At 44.4% G+C, this 17,437-nt stretch overlaps 1 protein-coding gene across 22 annotated transcripts in view; it reads left to right on the top strand.

Annotated features, from left to right (window-relative positions):
* Positions 1 to 17,437, top strand: part of SORBS1 (sorbin and SH3 domain containing 1) — a 208,518-nt gene that overhangs the window by 54,276 nt on the left and 136,805 nt on the right. For all 22 annotated transcript variants that reach the window (XM_072971634.1, XM_072971619.1, XM_072971639.1 and 19 more), the window contains exon 2: positions 2,633 to 2,717. The gene's annotated coding sequence lies outside the window, so the exon portion shown is untranslated. The remainder of the gene's footprint in view (positions 1 to 2,632; positions 2,718 to 17,437) is intronic.

The raw sequence follows: 17,437 nt of genomic DNA, 5'->3' as shown, positions 1-17,437 counted from the left end.
GTCACAATGTGATGTTGGGGGTGGGTAAACATACTAAGTATGTGCAAATCCTCCAAAGCCTGGATCCTGGAATTTTGCCTGAAAGATGCTGAACTAATGACCTCAAGGAGACTGTTCTGGAGGATGAAGGATTGTTCTGGAAAAGGATGAAAGCTCCCCCTTTCCAAATGAGTATGAGAGTCTGGACATCAGAATCACCTAATTCCCGGGCCTCCAAACCAGAGATTCTGATTTAATAGTCTGAGGCCCAAGAAACTTCAGTTTTCCAGGATCATGCTAATTTTCAGCCAGATGTGGAAACCAGATTTGGAAACAGTTACAGTTCCAGGGCAGCTCTACCCACTCTGACGTGAAGTTTGCCTCCTTGTTTCCTTGTAGGGGACCTTGAGCCTGAACGCTAACCATGGTCACGTATGTGGTCTTCTCTTTATGCCCCTTTCCCAGAGCTTGTCTTTTGTGGGCGCTGCCCCCTAGCTTTGCCTCAGCCTAGATCAGAGCTGGCTGCTCATCCCTTTCTTGTGCATGAAGGAGAGGGGAACCCCACCTGGGCATTTTGATGGGCTGGTATCCTGGGGCACTTTCTCACAACATTTCTGCCTGAGGTTTGATTGCATAGTTGATTCTGACTGTAGGAATCCACCACCCGAGGTGGAGACAGAGCCAGGTGCAGGGAGAAATCTATTTACTGTCTTTTCATACATTGTTGGAAGTACTGGAAATACTGAAAGTCTGTGTTTCTACGCCCATGTTTCTTGGGCCCTGCAGACTCTGGGACAGCATTGGTTGCCCTGAGGGAGTCGCAGGTGGACGTTGCCAGGCAGCAGGACTGAGTTGGTGGCATTCTTAATGTGGCACTCGACAAGGTACACTTCCAAGACTGCATGTGTAGGGCTGTGCCTCAAGTCTCAGTAGATACTGGGTCAGGGGGCATAAGGCAGGGATTTTTAAGACCCATGAGGTAACACAGGATCTGGACAAAACCAAATTGGAGGGGCTGTTCTTATTTTTTTGCTTTTACCCATGTTGTCCCATTGCCTGTAGTTCTCACCTTCCCTCGGGTTGCCCCCTGCCTGCTCCACCCCAGTCCCTGCTTTAGGCTTTCCTCAGGCTCCTGTCCAGGGTGGGAGGCATCTCTTACCACTAGGAGCCCCTGCTCAGTGCTGCTGTAGCACCCGTGCGTACCCAGCTCTGGGTTTCCCCGTAGTTTTAGAGTTGAACGTCTGGATCTTTTACCCAGACGGAGCCACGTAGGGGCAAGGACTGGGTCCTTTCATCTTAGTGTATCCATCACCTTGCACACTGCCTGACGTGTAATAGGGTTCAGTAAATATCTGCTGAGTGAATGAATCAATACATTCTGAGAAGGTGATATAAATAACTCCCTCCACGACCTTATAGTTGAACATTGTTCATTTATTACAGTGCTAGTGTCTGTACATAAGCTTATTTATAGCCTCGTATTCAGGATGCATATTAAGGGAGATTTTTCTAGCATAAGGAGTATTTCAGACAGTTTGGAACATTAACTGAGCACTTTTGAAGTAGCAGATTCATGGTATTTGTGAAAACTTTTTGTACTTAAAGCAGCAAAATTATTGAAAATGTCACATTAGGAAAGAAGCCCTTAGGGAACCTGATGTAACGTACTCTTCTTTGGCAAATGAAGGTACGGCAAACATTTTAGTAGAACAGGTTGGATACTTCAACTGTATTTCCTTGAATTGAAGATTAGCTTTCAGAAAAGCGCACACATACACATGTGTGTATGTGTGTATATATCAAATTTGCTTTTTGCTTTGTAATATGAGACTATTGTGCAGTGGGGCATAGTGAGAGGGACCTGGACTGGACGTAGGTCTAACTGTAGGACTGGGCAAGTCAGTTTCCTGCTTTCACTTGTATAAAGCAAGTCTTATTCAGGGGTTGCAGGAGTGAGGTTACTAATTTAAGTTGCTATATGTGCTGTGTCTTTTATTTGTCTCTTAGAACTCAGCCCCTTTTTTGTGTTCTCACTTTTGCTAGAGTCATAGGTAGAAGGGAAGATTTCTGTGCCACGCACAACAATAATTCAAGGACAGTGATAACTACACCTTTTCTCTGTATTGAGACGATAGGGAGAGGTGAGGACTGTGGCATATTGGAATAGCCAAGCCTGTGTATGAAGGGCAGCTGCTGCTTAGCACCACTGATCATTTTTTAGACATAAACATGGACCATGTTGGCAGATCCTCTTTTTTTTTTTTTTTTTTTTTTACGAGAAGCCAGAATTCTGGGATTTTATGTGACATCTCTGATTTTTAAAGTTCGGCTCAAATTTCCTAAACATATCCTGCAGATTAATGCAATACCTCTGTAGACTAGATGTGACCCCCTAAGTGTCTGTTATAGATGATCTCTGAAGCTGCTTTCTGCCCAAGATCCATTGATTCTAATGGGGACAATTTCAGCCCGTGAACTAAAGATTCTCCTTCTGCTAAGGAAGTCAGGGTAGGAAGAAAGTGGGGCTGCAAGAGAGGATGGAGGCTTTGAGTCTAAACAGGGTGTCTGGCGAATGGTATTTGGATGGCCTCCCTGGAGAGAGGCCACGGGGTGCCTGATTCACAGCAGATGTTTTGTGTGTTTGTCATTGCAGGAGTGGCATTTGTTGGAGGAGTTTGTGAAACCTCTCTGCCCAGAGCTCCAGGACCAATGCATCTTTCCACCATCTTAAACCACTGGTGAATATGTGTGTCTTTTTGTTTTCTGCTGCTGCGGTGAAGAGATGTATTTTCAGTGGAGTGTAAAATGTGATTTTCAGGGACCTACACTATCCTTTCTATTACAGAAGGAAGGACACTGGCACAGGTGTAGGCATATCTGGGTTCTGGCAGCTACTTGGTTCTGCCATGTCTTGTGGGATCTCAGGTGCGTTGTTTGACCTTCCTGGGCCCCCAGACAGAGAAATGAATCCTGCCCTGCTGAAAGATGATAGATGTGAGAATGCTTCCAAGGAATAAAGTGCTGAGCAAATATAGAGTAATCCTATTTGGCTCTGAGATGCAGAGCTGGGCTGTTCTATGCGAACAAATGAAGATGTGAACGTCTATGTTGGAAACATGGATTTTCACATACCTCCTATTTTGAGTCCTCCAAAATGGTTCTTCAAGAGATTTGCATTTTCACCTTTTTTCCTTCCTACCAGTGCAGATGCCATTTTTTAAAAGAAAGGTAAATTAACTACATTTCACAATTACCTTCATTTTTATGTGAGATCAGATAATTTCACAATTGACAAGTGTTCTTCTTTTTTCCAAAAGAAACTTAATTATGCATCACAGCAGGTAAATGTCTTGCATCTGTGGCAGTTGAAAGAGGCAAAACTATGGCCTTAACCACAGTGCGGAGGGCACGCTGAGGCATACTGGCTAGTGGATGGTGGTGGTCTCCCGTGAGCTCCTGTGGGGAAGGACCATAAGCTGGGAGGTCGTGAGACCTGTGCATCTTGATTCCAGTCACTCTTTGTTGAGACAAGCTGGCCTGTTTGCTGCTGCCTGCCTGGTCAGCTCCCACCATGTGGGCCAGGTGTTCTTATGACCCAGTGGGACACTGCCTAGTGGTGTGGCCACCTGGGGAGCTTGCAGTGGGCTGGAGTGGGACAAAGGAGGGGCAGGCAGTCAGGCCCAGGGTTAGGGACCCAGCTCTGGCATGGGAGATTGACTGTCCCCATTGCTGTGTCTAAAGGGATTCGGACATTCTGGGTCCCTTAACTGAGTCCCATCTGTTAGGAAGAGCTCTGTGGTAGGAGTCCTCAGGAAAGCAGATGGTCTCAGGTGGGTGGGACACTTTAGCCATTCGGCAAATGTGTATTAATGCCCACTCCGGGCCAAGGTGCTGCTCTGGGCACTGAGGACTCGGTTACAGACTGAAGCTTAGATTCAAGTGGGGTGACAAGCAAAATGTAACCTCCATAAAGGCAGAGATCTTTGTTTATCTTCTTCACTGCTATGTTCCTGGCTCCTTAGAAGAGTACCTTGCATATAAACATGGTGGGTCTCACTAAATACTCTTTTATGAATGAAGGAAATAGCCAAATAGATAATATAATTTCAGATAGTAGTAAATGTGAAGGACTCTTTTTGAAAAGGGTCAGAAAAACTTTGTGTGAAAGAGGTTGGAGGGTGGATTTTGTGCAGAGATCTGAATGAAGTGAAGGGATCTGGGGAGAAGGGTTTAGGCAGAGGGAATAGCAAGCAAGAAGCAAGGCATTTGATGGAGGCTGAGCTTGGCGTGGTAGAGGAACAGGAAGGTGGCCAGTGTGGCTGGCCCTGAGCTGGGGGTAGTTGTGGGGAGGGAGTGATATGAAATGAGATCAGTGGTAGGTGGGAGCCAGATCTTTTAGGCATGATAAGGAGTTTGGATTTTACTCCACAATCCAGAGTGTGGTTGGATACCATTCGAGAAGTTTGAGTAGAATAGTGATGTGATCTTCTTTGTGCCTTAAATGTATTTCTGAGTCCTGAATGGAGAATAGACTTTGGAGGCAAGAATAGAATCAGTGTGACCTGCAGGAGGCCCTTCAGTGATGCAGGCAAGGGATAAGGGAGCAGCTTGGACTAGTGTGGTGGCTGTAGAATGACATGAACTCGTCAAGCTCAGGGTATATTTTGAAGGTAGAGCCGGCTGGATTCGGGGTGTGTTGTGAGCAAAAAAAAAGTCAAGAATGAGTCCAGTGTTTTTGGCTGAGTGAATGGCATTGTTTATTGAAATGGGGAGCAAAGAAATATTTGGGGGGATCCTGAGTGTTCTGTTTGTGCGTATGAAGTTTGAGATGCCCATTTGATATTCTCATTAAAGATTTAGAGTTGGCTGGTGCTGGAAATGGTACTTTTGAGAGTCATCAGCATGTAGATGGTATTTGAAGCTCTGAGACTACATGAGATCACTTAAGGCGAAAAAGGAGGGACAGGTGGGATTTGGACAAAGAAAAGAAAGGCAAACTGGATTTTCCAAGTAAAACCCCTACTAAAGAATTAAATGAAGACACACGCTAATGAATATGGAATATTTCATGTAATGCAATATAAATTATTCAAATAAGATAATGATATAAAAGTAGTAATAAAGCCTCACCTTATGTAAAAAAGAAAATCAAAATATACTGTGACTCCCCCAAATCAAGAAAATTCGTTTTCGAATTGCATGATTTAAAATGTGACCAGCTGAGTGAATTATCATCTGCATTTATGCAGTTGGCACATGGCTGTCTTTGGCTGGCAAGCAGAAGGATCCAGCATCCTTTGCCAATAACAGCCTATAAACTACACTGTTCTTTATGTGCACTAGAATGTCTACAAGCCATTTTGATGAAGTTTAATTCACTGTTAATACACTTGAAATTTTTTTTCAACCTATAATCATATCATCCAAAAGTTCATTAAATGAAGGTTCACTAAGTGAACAACAATGCCTGAAAATCAGTAATTTTTCAGTGACGGTTGTGATACAATTTTATGAAAAGACCAAACAGGCACCATGATTTGCAGGACCACAATTTAGGAAACATTGGGGATATCTTTGAAATACCAAGGATAAATGCTGCAAGGTAATAAAGCAACAGATACAGACAGTGATGGTTGTAGTAGACATGTGTGTTTCAGGACCACCCATACCCCTTAACTGTCATCAACTGATATGAGAAAATCAGTTCGAACATACATTTTCATCTGTTTGTTGGCTTCTGGCACAAAATACAGCTCTCTGTATTGATTTTGTCCACTTTCCAGAGAAATTGCCCCACTGAGCTTCCTGCATATTCTCTGAGCGCCTTGGTTTTTGCATTTTCAGGTTACCTGGTAAGTTTCTTTAGTCTGGTTATCTCTGGCCCCATAGACACTTTTGCCTCCTCCCCACAGTAGCAACTCAAAGCCCTCCCTCTCACTGGGCTTTAGGACCCACCGTCTCTGACTGCCCTAACTCTCCAGAGGCTTTTGAATATCCTCAGGATTCTCTGCTTTGAAAAATGTTTCCACTTCTTCTCCAGGCTTAGTTTTTTTAAGGCTTTTTGTGGGTATGACAGAAGAATGAGAAACCAGTACAGCTGTTGAGGGCAATGTGATAAGCAGCATTCTAAAATGTGTTGTTTCAAATTGCTTGGGCAATGGGCAGCCTCAGCTCTGCTTTTTGTATATCTCAAGACCCTTGTGTTTCAGTGAGAATAGTCTCAATGAGGCTTCTGGGGCACCTAATCTCTGGAAAATGAACACTGATTATATAGCATTCTGTATCTTTCACCATTGACTTAGGGCAAAATGAAGGTTTCAGTGGAATGTTATTCATGACGATTGACACCAACCCTGGTTTTCATTTGTCATCTTTTCTCAGAGTGGAACCTAAATAAAATGAAAAAGACTGAAACTGACTGACAGTCATAGCGGGGAGGATTTCTCCTTCCTGTTTCCTTTTTAGTAAGTGATGTCAGGAATGAGGGAAAAAAAAAAAGAGATGATACCTTTCCCTGCCCCTGGAGCCTTAAGAGTGGTGGGTCATTTTTTAAAAAATGATGGTATCTGCCTTAAGTTAAAAAAAGAAAATCCAGGTATGCAGATAGTGCTTCATTGCTTGTGTGCATGTGGACCATCTCAAGAGGAGCTGCTAGAGATGAGGGCAGTGGAAAAGGAAGGAAACTTTTCATTCTATACCCTTTTGTACTTCTAAGTTTGTTGGTATCCTGTTTATGCATTACCTTTTAAAAGTATAACCGTATCCCTTTTAGGCTTAATAAGTGATCTAGAAAAATGTAAAGCTCCTTCACTACTTGATTTTATCAGTCTTGCTCAATGTATATGTTGACCAAGATCATTGCCCATCACTGTCTGTTGCCTTTATTTGTCCTGAGGCTTCATGTTAATCAATTTGGGACTAAGCTTTGGGAAGAAATTTTCCTTTCCTCTTCCAGGTTCTTCTGGCTGTTCTAAGAATTAAATTGATGTGAGACAGATTAACAGGAGAAAACCAAACAAAAGCTTACTAATGTGTACATGGGAGAGACCCAGGAAAACTGAGTAACTCCTCCAAATGGCCAAAGCCCTCACTTTAAATACCATCCTCAGCTAAAGACAAAAAGAGGGTGAGAGTCAGTTATGGGAGGTGACCTGGAAAAGCTCTGTCAGCTTGGGTAGAGCTGTTATGCAGATTAGTCATTGCCTTCTCCACTGATAAGAGTTTCTAGGGATCTGATCATCCTCCTCTTCCTGGCACAGCTAGGGAGATTTCCCTTATAGATGTGTTTCTTATAAAAAGGTAGCTCCTCTCTGGTTTTCAAGAGTTTTTCTCCTATCTGCTGTTTCAGAAACTGTAACCAGCTCAAGATAATTATATGCCAAGGGACATGTTTTGGGGTGGCAAATTCTGTTCCCTACCACTTCTTTAACTTGAGTTTCAAATTTTTGCGTGTTAGGGGTATGGCAGTCAGGTCAATTTCATTCCTCCCTCCCTTCTTTCAAAAAGAATTTAAGGCTGTTTCTGGCCAGTATTTTATTCAGCTACTTTAGACAAATGTGGGTTCAGAATGGGGTATAGTTGCCATGAGCTGAGCCACAAATTATGTTCGTTTTAGCTGGACATCTCCCTGCTGCCCTTTAGAGCAAAGTCTTATGCATTTGTGGAGCAGAATGTGGGATCTGGAATGAGTTATTCTTGATAGTTCCTAACCCCAGAGTTAAGTCAAATTAAAATAATTGTCCCAGACTCATTTTCCTTGTCTTAATCTCAGCTACTGTCAGAAAACGTTCAAAATGGAACTTGTATAAATTGTAACTCTGAAAGTGAAGGCTAGAATTCAGCGCCTGCAACCGATGGTACTAATCACCACGCTGTCTGGAGTATGTGCTGTTTGGGAGGCAGTTTCTGCAGGGGTCATTGTCCAAAAGCAGGCTGCCATATTGGTTTGTGTTACCAGAGGTTCATAAAGCTGCTTTCTGGCCAGTGTTTTTTGTCCTACAAAGATATGATAACCCATTTTGTGCAGCACTAACATTTCTTGGGTGTTGATGTTTCCCCAGGAGATTTACACATTTGATTTTGTACTTTTAAAACAAATAGGAAGTTATACACATTTGCCAGCCAAACACGAGTAAGAACAAGATAGTTTTTCCTTTTCTATCTAGTGACTACAAATAGAGTGAGATACAGTTTTTGGCTTTCCTTGTTTTCCCCCCTGGTTTGGAGAAGTGAATGTTAGCTTGTGCTTGAGGATGCCACTAAAACAAGGTGATCAACATCCTCTCCAGTGATTACTAAATGTCATGGGAAGGAACATTCTGATTGTTCCACTGACTGATTTAGACAAGACACCACCTGATACCTACTTCACAGCAGTGCCCTCATCCTGCAGTCTCCTTATCAACGTAGAGATGACTCACTGTTTTCCTCACTCAGAGAGATTTTCTCTGGTCTGCTGATTACGGCAGTGATTAAATAAAACATGGTTCCTGCAGGGGTATGCTTGAAAAAACAACTGTGTTAATTGTGCTTGAACTCAACTGAACTTCCACTGTTGTAATCAGATATTGGTTCTCAGGTGCTTTTTTTTGGGCAGGGACGGGGTGAAGAAAGAGTCAAGAAACCCCTCTTAGGTGCGCATATGCAACCTACATAACTGGCAGAGAGAATACTTTTACATTTTCAGGAGGTGGCATTCCCTCACCTAATTATCATGGCTTCTAACTTAGCCACACAAACCATTAGCATGCCATTCTAAAAGTCTGGATAGTTCTCTGTGGCATTTCTGATTAGACAGAGAAAGTTTAGGGAAAACTGTATGTTCCAGGCAGCCTAACTTCAATGAAATGTGCAACTTCTGGAATTGTCCCCACGTGGACGCAAAAGCTGGATGAATTGCTATTGTTTTCATTAAAAAGGATGTTAGAAGTACCTTTTATCCTTTTTGCTTTGTAACAGCTAATTTTTTTTTCCCCTCAAATTCATGTATTTCTCCTTCCTTCCTCCCCCGGCCAAAAGAAAAATTATAGGGGAGTATAGGTTAAAAAAGAGTATATCTATTAAAAAGTATATAGAGATCAAACTTCATTTTCTAACAAATTTGTGTTTCTAGATGTTGAATTTATTCCTTGAATTAATCTTGTTTATAGCATCTTGTCCTTCAAACTAGTTGCCCATAAAACACTAGTGTTTTTAAAGTTTTTGGAGTAAGTGGCCAGAATTTTCAACGTCAGGAAGTTTCACATGATTTGATTTCTTGAGTATTAGACTGTCTAACAGGGCTGGGCCATATTCTTGCATGGAGCAGCATGGGCTAGGGTGGAACAGCCTTTGTGCCATCATGTCGGGGCGTAAGTCCCAGTTTGCTGTAGTCCCCACACCATCACTTGTTAACAGATTGGCCCTTTTTGGCCATTGGTTTTGTAGCCCCTGACTTTCAGTGTCAGTTTAAAATCTTTGACGAATCAAGGGATCTTGAGGTTCAGCAGAACATCATTTTGGTATCTCCTTTTTTAAATAATGGAAATTAAATTTTAATGATAGGGAGAAAAATAGTTGGCTGTGGAGTGAAACATATGTCTGTTGTCTTAAAGACATTTGTACATTTTTAAACAAGAGGGGGAAAGAAGGAAAGAAAGCAGTAATGTAATTTTTTTTTTTTAGTATTCTCTGCAGATATCAAATCATTATATTAGTTTTGAAACATATTGTGTACTCTGTATAATGTGGTTTGCTTATAAAATTACCATGTTGGGAACATTTATACAAATCTACTAATTACATTTGCCCTTAAATAGTTCCAGTTTTCTTTTTTTCCTTTCAAATAGAACTGAACTACTGAACTTGAAGGAACCTGAATGTTTCTTAGTTTTCCTTTTTACAGTAAGCAGACAAAAGTATAAAACTGAACGACAGAAATCACTGATGTTTTAGTGAAACAGTTGTTAATTTTTGGGGCCCTGGTACCTTCCAAAGTATTCAGTAGATTATAGGAAAGGAACTTCATGTAAACAAAAGCCAAAAAACCATCCTGAAACTTTAATAACCATGTGAATTTAAATCATTCTCATTTTACAGGCTATTTGTGATCAGATTCTTTCTAATAATACCCTTTTCCTCTTAAAACCATTCCTGTAAACTTCCAAAAACTAAATAGCAGCCAGAATGGAGGTAGCATCTTGATCGCTTGGTTTGGGGGTGAGAGCTCACCGTAGACCTCAGTATGCTGGGCAGGCCGAGGAGGATGAGAGATGGGAACCCTCACCCTGGCTACCTGGTGGGCCCTGACTTGCCACATACCCTGGGACCACCTACCCTCCCTGGGCTTTTGGTTCAGTAGCAGGTCCAGGAACAGTTGCTGTACCATCTCTTAGCCGATATGAATCAGAATTGTTGACCAGAACAAAAAATAAACTAAACGACAGTCGGCGAGGTGTTAGCAGAGTAAACAGTACACGTAGTAGGACGTGCTCAGCCTAGGACGGTGCCCCGAGGCCTCTCCGGCGTTCTGTGCTGGGGCTGTGTCAGCAGTTGGCTGGGTGTGTGTTGTGCTGCTTTCTGTTGGCCGAGAGCCTGTGACGGCACCGAGGGTGTGGAAAAGTCACTAACTGCACACAGTCCTGTGTAAGATACTATGCAATATATGATACCTATTGACTATACATTTTATAGTAAATATATTGTGGTTTGGGGAAATTTATTTCAGAGATAAATGGCACTGTAATGACTCAGTGCTGCATGGATTGGCATTAAATGGACTTTGTGTCTAAGAACAACGCAGGGACCAGAGAAGAGGTCCATGAAGGCCTTGCCGTTACAGAAAGGATCTTTTCGGCAGCGTTCTAGGCTGCATTCTTGGTTCACGTGCCTGAAGATACTGTGTATTATTTGCACCTCAACAGCAAAGATCTGTGTGCTCGTTCATTCAGGCAGCGGTGGTGGGTAGCTGATAACATCAGCATCACGCCTTTTGGCCTGTGGGGTACATCCGTATACCTTGTCTACTTGGTGCATGTTTCAGAGCCCAGGCAGGTGCATGGGCTCCAGCCTGCATTGGTGGTTGAGTGTGGTTTGTTTTCACTTCCTTTTGTACTTGGGAGCACAGCGTGACCTGGGCTGTGTGGGAAGGAGCTTGAGACAGGTGGGCCGAAGGATTGCTCCGGGAGCAATGCTGGGACGGTCGTTCCCAAGAACAGAGGAGGTGGGAGTCGTCTACAGGGCATGAGTTGGGGGAGTGGGGTGATGCGGCTGTGGCTCAGAGGAAGATGGAAACTATTTGGAACAGCTGCTGTGGTGGGCCGGGCACGGGGGGCTGAGCTGAAGTTGAAAGCAAGGCCCGCTGAGTGACAGGGAGAAAGCCAGTGTGTGAAGCAGGTGTGGCTTGACTGTGTGACTTGTGGCCAAAATGACAGGCTGGGGGGCGGGGCTGGAGGGTTGCCTGGTGGTTCACCTGGTGTTGGCATACGTGGACCCTGAGAGTGTGGCTATATAGGGGGCTGTTAAGGTGAACAGCAGGGGACCATAGTGGAAGGACCTGGGGCTTCCAGCTCTCCTTAACGTGGCTCCTAAGGCCCTTTCTCTCTGAACAGCCCCCCCACCCCGTGCGCATACCCTATTGGGCCAGTCCTGTGTCCCTTTGTACATATCATTCCTTCTGCCCCTTCCTTCGGCCTAATTACCTACTTCAAGCACTGGCCTAGGTGTCACTTCTGGAAAGCTGTTCCTGGTCGCCCTCTGTTCTGTTCTCTTCTGGGTCAGCTGACCCTTCGCCCTATCCTCCCGTCTCCCTCTCTGTACTGTAGAAGCTTGTTTCCGGGCTGCTGGCATTTGTGGGTTGGAAGATTCCTTGAGTGCAAGTGTTCTAGCACCCTGCAGAGCACTGACATAAAGGCGTTCAGTAGAAGGGGGCATAACTGCCTTGTTGCGGTGTTTAGTAGCATAACAGAGTGTTAGAACTGAAAGAAAACTATGAAGGCAGCTAGTCCAACTCATCCATTTCATAGCTCAGAGAACTGAAACTCAGAGAGGTTGAGTCCCTGACCTGACGGCACACAGCTTCACTCAAGGCAGAGCTGGGACTCCGAGTCACCTCTAATTCCAAAAGCCACGTTCTTTCCACTGTACCACAGTAACCCACAAAGTGTCTGTGGATGACTTTTAAGTGTGTAAAGATGACACGCCTCTGCCTCTGCTTAGCGCCTGGTTCCAGGCTCATGTCACTATTCACAGCAGAATGTTATCTCATGCTTCTTGTGGAGAGGAAGACCGTGGCCTGACAGCGCTTTTCCTCTGCGTGGTGCCAGGTTTACAACAGCTCTTACCTCACTGCTTCCCTTTCCCTTTCCGGGTCTGTCCTGGTTTATCTTCAGTTGGGGATAAGCAGCAGCAACTGTTTCTAAGTAAATAGAGGAACTGCAGATTCAGAACTTGTGGTTTCAAACACTCAGTGCTTTTTGCTTCAGCCTGTCCCCTCCCGGCTGCTGTCACTGCTACTCCTGTCTCCAAATTGCCCTGATTTAGCATGGGTTAGAGACTAATAGTGCATGATGGAAGTTTCCTTCCTGGAGCAGCAGAACTGACAGGGCCCTGGAAAAGGGAAGCCTTAGAAGAGAGAAAGTGGACACTTATCTGAACCATTTTGTATCATTAAAAACCTGTAAGGGGGAGGATATAGCTCAGGAGTAGAGCACATGCTTAGCATGCACAAGGTCCGTGGGTTCAATCTCTAGTACCTCCATTAAATTAATTAGTTAATTAAAATCTTCAAACATTAAAAAAAAGTAATCTCTTGGTTTCTAGACCCATCCCTGGAGTGTGGGATACAAGGTGAGGTGTCTAGAAATGTTTGTTTGTTTATTTTCTATCTCTAAAACTTACCTCTGAGTTTTTGGACGGTATTTGAGATTTAGAATGTTCGGTTTAGAGTTAAGTCTCAGCGTGACAAAGGGTGGGGGGCGGCTCGTTCCCTCACCACCTGTTCACAGATGATGCAGCTTTGTGAGGTTGGTCCCAGTTCACTGCGGATCATCCGAACTCTCTGCCCCTCACCCTTGGTCCAGAGCACTTCAGGGTCAGTTCCAGGACTGGAAGGTCCACTCATCAAGCACAGGGGACGAGGGGTGACTGGTGTGAACCTTTTTGGTTCCTCTGTTAACTAACCAAATAGTACGTGATGGGAAAAAAAAAATACCCATGTTGGAAATACTTTGGAGACCAGGGTCTTTGAATTCTTCATGACTTAAGAGAACTGTGCAGCACTGCTTCCCCTTAGGCACCTCCATATCCGCCCCCCGCCTTTTAACAGTAAGAACTAGATGATGTCCAGTGACCCCTTTAGCTCAGAAGTCCTATGACTTGGGACAAGCCCAGTGTCTTTGGTCTGAGGGGTTTCTGAAGCCACCTTAGACCTTCTTGGCTCCCAGCCACTTGGGAGTCTGTTTCTGATTCTCTGGGCTGGTCTTGAGTACCAGGTATTGAACTGGAAGTACATCAGCCGAGGATTTGGACTACATCAGAAGTATTTTGATTTGCTGTATTCTCTGCTTGGCATCTACTCATTTCCTTCAGGGACGTCCTCTTCCTTGGAATAAATAACTCCAAATATGCTTGTCTGACTGAGCGAAGAAAGCATTCCAACCAGGCATTTCCAATCAGGGATCTTGGGTTGTTAGTCAGAGGTTACTGGGTGGGAAGGATGTCACCCAGTTTGAAATGCTGGCATCCACTCCTTCCCAACCCACCCCCCACCGGCAGTGGTCCTTATGCTGGCCAGTTTTGAGAGGGACCATCTTGAGACAGAAGCAGCTTTGACGGTAGCAGGTATCAACCAGAAAGTGTTTCTAAGGTGTCAGCATCACGCTGTTGGGCTGTTACCTGAAGGTGTGATCTAAGAGGTGTCCCAAGTGGTGGCCTCTCCTCTGGAAGCTCTCTGAATGAGAAGGGACTCTCCTGGGGGTCCCAGAGCTGGGTCGGGATCCCATCCGGAGGCTCTCTGGGGAGCATCAGGAGGCCACACCTGTCTTCTGCTGTCAAGTCTTGACCGTATCAAGAGCAACTGACAACTTTTTTCAATAACCATTTAAGGCTCTTGGTTCACATGAAGTATGTGGTCAACTAAAGTACTGCCCCCACCCCAGTTTCCTCCTGAAAGATGTAGCTTTCACCTGTATTCATCTTACATTACACTCTGTTAGCTTTGAGTCATCTTATAACCTGTGAAGAACTTCTAAAAACTCAGTTTTTATCATCTGACAGGGTGGTGGTCCCTTCCTCATTTGTGTCACCTCTAAACACAAGTTGTTGACCAAAATGAAGATGGTGGGCTAAATCCATGTGCCTGCCACCTGGTGGTTCAGTTATCTCTATATAAACCCATCCAATTGCTCATGTTTCTTATGTCATATTCACAAGAATATCATGGGACTCGTTAAAGCCTGGCTCACGCGAAGCTACTCTCTACTGAACTATTGATCCAATAAGTCTAATCTGAAAAGGGACTTTGTTAGTTTGGTACTTACTCCCCGTGACCCTGTGTCAGATCTTGGTGATCGCCACCTTTTCCCTAGGTTTTCATTTATTTAATACCCTAGGCTAGAACTTTTCTGGATGTTGATGCCAGGCTGCTTGGTGTAGACTCCTTGAACCTTCCTGTAGTTAATTACTTCCTCATCTTTCAACACCATTCCTTTCTCTGAAGTTTCTGAAGGATGACTGACTGTGATTCATCTGTGACACCTGCTCGTACTTTGGGGCTCTGACCTGAAGACCTGACTTGACTCAAAGTGGCCGTGGCTCTGCTTCTAGGTCCACACCTGTCTTCTGCTGTCAGTCGCTCTTACCGGAGGTATCTTATCTTTTCCTGTATGAGGAACCTTCTCTGAGATGGAGGAGTTGACAGAGCATGGGTGAGGAGCCGTTTCTCTGCTGGTGGTAGCATTACACTGGCTTCCCTAAGAAGGCTTTGTTTCTTGCTCTGATCATAGAGCAAGAAGCAAAAAAGAAACCAACAAACAAATTAAAAAACAAACAAAAAACTACCCCTGATAATTATTCGCATTTCTCACATGTTTAACTCATCCCAGACGCTAGCCTTCTGGACTTTTTCCTGACAGATACTACTGTCCTTTGTTTCGCCTCCATAAGGTCCGTCCTCTTGTAGCCCAGACATGCGTATAGAGCATTCCGCAGCAAGGAGTGCTTTGCATCCATTTAGCGGACTTTTCCAGGGCTTTCCTGGCTCCAATCCTCCACACCCTTTTGGACCACAGGAGTTTTTCCTCCAAGCTCAGATAACCTCTGCCTCCCTGTGTGCCCTTCCGAGAACTTGGCTTCTCACTGTCATGTTTTTCTCTAATTTTAAATTGTGACTAGCTCCCTGGGCTGCCTGGCATAACCAGACAGGGCTGAGTTTGTGATTCAAGACAGGATTCAGCCGTGCTGACCACCCAGAATTTTTATTCCCATCCTGACTCCCTAAGAGACCAGCTCTTCGGAACTCCCACCCAGGGCAGGGCTGGACTGGGTCCACCGATCCCTCTGCCAGGGTTGAATTCTCAAGGAGTGTCTGGGCCTCTCCCTGAGCTCAGGCTGCCCAGCCCTTTCCTAGAACCAAAGGAAGGGAACAGACCAGGGGTGGGCCAGCAGAGAATCGGGCTGCCTGAGCTTGGAGGCAGGACATTCTGGGAAAGGAACAGGGGAGGAGGTTGGCAAGTTTCCTTCCCGGGAGAACCCCTGGCAGTGGGGCGGTTCTCTTTTCTGGAACCTAGTGTTGGGAGAGTGCTCTCTGAGGCGCCCACCCTATTTTGGGATGAAGTAAGTCAAGGAGCAGCTCTATCCCGGCTCCTGGAAGGGCCTTTCATTTCCTCATTTTAGACTTGTTATTCCTACACAGAAAAGTATCTTAACCCCATTATTACAGATTCAGGATCATTAAGATTCAGGCTGGATTGAAATTTATCTCTTTATCGACTATGGAAAAGGATTTACAGGGGAAAAATCTTGATGAGCGATGCTGATTTAGGGAAAAGCTCTTTAAAAGGGCCCACTTTAGGAATGTCTATTTGCATACAAACAATGAAAGTGCTAATTAAGATGATTCTCACATAGTCATCTTAGTTGTGTGAGGACTGCTGCTTGGCAACACTTCTGGAGTAGAAGTGAGAATACTTGGAAGTAATGAAATATTGCTCCTTCCATCCGTCTAACCAACTGAGACATACTGAGTGCCTTCCATTTGCAAGCACCTCTGCTAGGATCAGGGGGTAGAGGTGGAAGGTCAAGAGTATAAAACCTGGTATCTACCCTCTTGGGTGAACGAGACACTGGGAAAGTCTGGGGAGAACCCGGATGACTTGGTCACCCTGCTTCTGGAGTTGAAAGCTTAGTAGGAATGAGAAGAACACCTGAAATGTTTCACCTGTTAGATGGGCCACACCTGTTCACGTTGTGTTAAAAACTGTCAGCATTCTGCCCTGTAGGGCTTTTTCGCCGCCAGATTGAGCGGTCTAATTCCCTTTTGAAACTATATCCCAACATTTAAGATATTACTGTTGTCATTTTCATCCCCCTTGGCACCAGCTATCACCGGGCATCTGCTGTGGGCAGGGCTGGGGGCTTTGTGAGCGCTGGTGGGGCTGATTTAGTCTTTCAGCTCCTGGGGAAACTCCACCACCACCTCCTTACCTTTTAAAGAGAGTGTCAGAGCACAGTAGTTGCAGAGTAAATATTTGTGGACTGAAGTTTATTAACTTTGTGATTAAGAGTCCAGGGTTTGGAGTCACGCAGGCTTAGTTTCAAATCCTGGCTCTCTGCCAGATGCTAGCTTTATATCCTTGGCTTGCTTGTGACTTAACCTCTGAGCCTCATTTTCCTCATTTGTGGAATTGCGATTAAATGAAGGTATTCATAAGAATCAGGATGGTAGGCTGCATAGTGTAAGGTAGCCCGCGGTCCGGAGTCAGACTGCCAAGTCTGATCCGCCTCCTACTTTTATAACCTTGAGCAAGTTATTGGGTCTCTCTGGGCCTTAGTTTACTTATCCATAAAACAGGGATGATAATAATAGTACCTGTATCTGAGGGTTGTTAAAAGAATTGTATAGTACCATGTGCCTGACATACAGTGTTTGCTAGATTTTAAAACCTCTAAAACTATTAATTATTTCACCTTGGCTCTTAGAGAATTCCTGAGGTTACACAGGGCAGATGTTATTCCCTGTTTGTTTGTTGCTGTTGTTAAATTTGAGGGGCAAAAAGGAGATTCTGATGGGTTAAAATGGTTTACTGAAGAGAATCTGGCTAGTAAACATTGAAATTGGGGCCAGAACCCGTAGTCTTTGTCATAAAAGAAGATACAGGTACATCTATACACATTTATCAAGGGCATACGGGCGCGCGTGAAAATGTTAAGACTGTGATATAATCTGAAGACAAGTGAACAGCAGATGTCCCTCTTCTGCACC

The sequence above is a fragment of the Vicugna pacos genome, chromosome 11 (genome assembly GCF_048564905.1).
Source record: "Vicugna pacos chromosome 11, VicPac4, whole genome shotgun sequence".
In the NCBI taxonomy this organism is placed as follows: domain Eukaryota; kingdom Metazoa; phylum Chordata; class Mammalia; order Artiodactyla; family Camelidae; genus Vicugna; species Vicugna pacos.
The sequence above is the reverse complement of the archived record's forward strand: the minus strand, read 5'-3'. Positions and strand labels throughout refer to the sequence as shown.